This window comes from Phyllostomus discolor, chromosome 6 (assembly GCF_004126475.2).
Source record: "Phyllostomus discolor isolate MPI-MPIP mPhyDis1 chromosome 6, mPhyDis1.pri.v3, whole genome shotgun sequence".
Lineage (NCBI taxonomy): Eukaryota > Metazoa > Chordata > Mammalia > Chiroptera > Phyllostomidae > Phyllostomus > Phyllostomus discolor.
The window spans coordinates 40818680-40822014 of NC_040908.2; the positions used below are offsets into that span (position 1 = coordinate 40818680).

The window sequence follows — 3335 nt, forward strand, 5'->3', positions numbered from 1 at the left end:
TAACTTTTCCCTGCTTGACATGGAAGGATGAATTCTGTACCATCCCAATGGAAAGTTCGGCTAATTTCTTTGCTTATTAAAGTTAAATTATTTATCTTCTTTATATTTGCTTTCTTATCTGTCTAATAAACAGATTAATGCCATAGTCCTACATCAAAGGATTATTATTTGCCTTAAATGAAATTTCGTAGAACACAATGTCTGGTATATAGTATGTACTTACTGAATGTTAACTATTATTATTGTGTGGTTACTTTCTCAGCTTTTTTTCTTTAAACAGTTTCACATTCCTTACATATTTTATTAAAATGAAAAAGAACAGTTGTCTTTCAATCAATACTCAAACTTGCACTACTTTATGGTAGTTTGTTATAACCTAGTGACTTATAAAAACCACATATTTATTATCTTACGGTTCCGGAGGTCGAGAATCTAAAATAGTCTCACTGGATTAAGATCAAGGTGTCAGCAATGGGCTGCATTCTTTGCTAAAGGCTCTCAGGAGAATCTATTTCCTTGCCTTTTCCAGCTTCTAAAGGCCTTGCATCCACTTGGCATGGTCTCTTCCTTCAGCAATAGTATAACTCTGACCACTGCTTCTGTCCACAGTCTCCCACTCTGACTCTCCTGCCTCCCCCTTTCACCTTTAACGACCTTGTAATTACATTGGGCTCACCTGGATGGTCCAGGAAAATCTCTCCATCTCAACATCCTTAACTTAATCACATGTGCAAAGTCCCTTTTGCCATGTAAGGTAACATATTAACAGATTTCAAGAATCAGGATGTAGACATCTTTGGGCAGCCCTTATTCTGCCTGCCACAGATACTATTCCTAAATTACTGATGATGAAACCAAAGTTGGCATTGTGTACCAGCAAAGAGTTGGAAAAGGATTCTTATTTCACTGTTCTTTAAATAGACCTTGGCTACATGCTGACAGCATTGACTACTTGTTTGACCCTGTGACTATTTGTTTCCTTAGAACTAGGAACATTTTAAAATCTAAATGGCTCTGAATATCTTCCAGGTATTCAGCCATTTTATACTATATATAATTTTATATGTTATAGTATTTTATAAACATATATTTATATTTATAGATATAAACTTGTCTATCCAGAATATGGCAACATGTTCCTAAGCTGCTAAAATTTAGGAAGGGATATGCACATACACACAAAGCTGTCCTGAGTAGCCAAAATAGCTGACAGAAAGGCGGTAAGACGCTTGTGTTTCATTCCCGTGAAAACTTTAGGCTTACACTCAGATCCCAGGTCTTTTTTTTTTTTAAAGAGAAATATGGAACACTTCACAAATTTGTGTGTCATCCTTGCTCAGGGGCCAAGCTAGTCTCTATATTGTTCCAATTTTAGTATGCGTGTTGCCAAAGCAAGCATGACATATAGTTCTAAGAAGCTTAGTTATTTAATTTACAATCCTTGGCTGACTTCACATAGAAAATTAGAGAGCAAGAAAGAAAACTCTAGGCAGGTAAATTGATGGAACTAAGGAGACTTGAGGAAACATCTTGGTCAATAATGTGCCTTGTTTATATGATATAATCAAAATAAATAAAGTGATACTAAATTTGTGCATTCAAATCAAGAAAGGAAGATGAGAAATAAGAGGTGTTTTAAGTAGAATCTATTAATTCTCAAATCTTTGGCCAGTTCTGGGCTTTAAATTCTTTATTTAAAAAAACTAGACAGACTATTTGATGTCCAGACCTCAGTATACTCTAGAATTCTATGACTTCAGGTGACAACAACAGCTTGTTAACAAGGACACAATCAGAAGTGCTATGGGTGGGAGGGGATGGGTGGAGGTCGGAGAGGAAATGGGGGGATAAGGGTAATGGCAAAAATACAATAAAATAAAAACTAATTTAGAAAAGGAAAAATAAGTGCTATGTATTATGGTATGTACTTATATTTTTATTACATTTGCTATTATGACAACCACTATTATGACATTTTGCCAGCATTTAAATACTTCAGTTGTCTGAGACAATTAAGAGTGAGGCCAGCAGAGTAATGTGCTTCAACAGTGTAAAAGGCATTACTTTTTCATAGCTAGTACAATAACTAATATTTATGTTCTTTAATATAACCAGAAATTAATGAACCACTACTATGTGTCAGGCACATTGTTAGGAGCTAAATCATCATGAGAAATTATTTTCATATGTTTCAGGAGACAGGTGAAGAACAATAACTAAGTAAAAACTTTTAAAGTATGAAAATAATTTGGAAGGAATTCTTCCCAGAAGCTGTCCAGCAGAAAAGTTCATGCAAGTCTTCAAAGATAATCTGTTAAAGATGTTTACTGATGCATTGTTTGTAATAGTAATACACTGGAAATGATCTAAATGTCCAGCAATAGAATGAGTGAGACTTATATACAAGGTCAGTCAAAAAAAAGTCCAGGCATTGTTAATATAACAAGAATGGTTTGCACAACATTGATGTAACCTGGCTGCCAAGGAGAGTGGACTGGAATGTGCATGTGTGAACAACGATGACTTCACTGTGTTAGTCAGAGGAGGTGGTAGACGTCATTGACTGAGTATGTGTACTATGTAGCTGTTGCATTCAAAATGACCGGGTAGAGCAATGAATCTGCATCAAATTTTGTGTTAAGCATGAACATTCCCCTGCAGAAGCTATTCAGATGAATTCAGAAGGCTGCAGCTATGGGCAACTGGTGATTGGCAGCTTCATTACAAGAATGCACCGGCTTATGCATCATGTCTCATGCAGAGTTTTTTTTTAGTAAAACATCAAATCACCCAGGTGACACAGCTCCCCTATAGCCCAGATTCGGTGCCCTGTAAAATTTTGGTGCCCTGCTATATTTTCATGTGGAAGTATGGAAACTTTTATTTAAAACAACAGGTTTTATAAAAATTTGGAATAAATAACTAAGTTGTTTCACCTGCAATTTGGTGAGCAGCTAAAAGCTGTGAACTTGCATTCAGTTCCTCCTCTCTTCATCCTGGTTGGCTTTGAGCTTTCAATAAAACTTTTCACATGAGCTTGCTCTTTAAGAGACCTGTATTCAGAACATGTGATAATAGCAAGTGTATGCATGCTAACTTGTGTATTGTGAGCCTCACAGAGGAAATTGTGTGCATCTGTCTGTTTACTTTTCCTTGGAACCTAGAAGGTCACCTCTAAAAATAATCTTGCTCAGTGTCAGAGCTTCTGTGACACAGAGGTACATTCCTCACATGCTCTCCACAGTTACTGCCCTATTTGAGGCATATCCAGTTGCCTAAAGGACTCAGACCAGAGAAGGGGAGAGAAACAGCTGCCAGCTAAACTGTCCAGATCT

At 36.4% G+C, this 3335-nt stretch overlaps 1 non-coding gene across 1 annotated transcript; it reads right to left on the reverse strand.

Moving 5' to 3' along the window:
• Positions 1 to 1295: 1295 nt before the first annotated feature.
• Positions 1296 to 1397, reverse strand: LOC114501099. The gene has a single exon (XR_003684872.1). It is a non-coding gene; the product is annotated as a U6 spliceosomal RNA (small nuclear RNA).
• Between the last annotated feature and the right edge of the window lie 1938 nt (positions 1398 to 3335).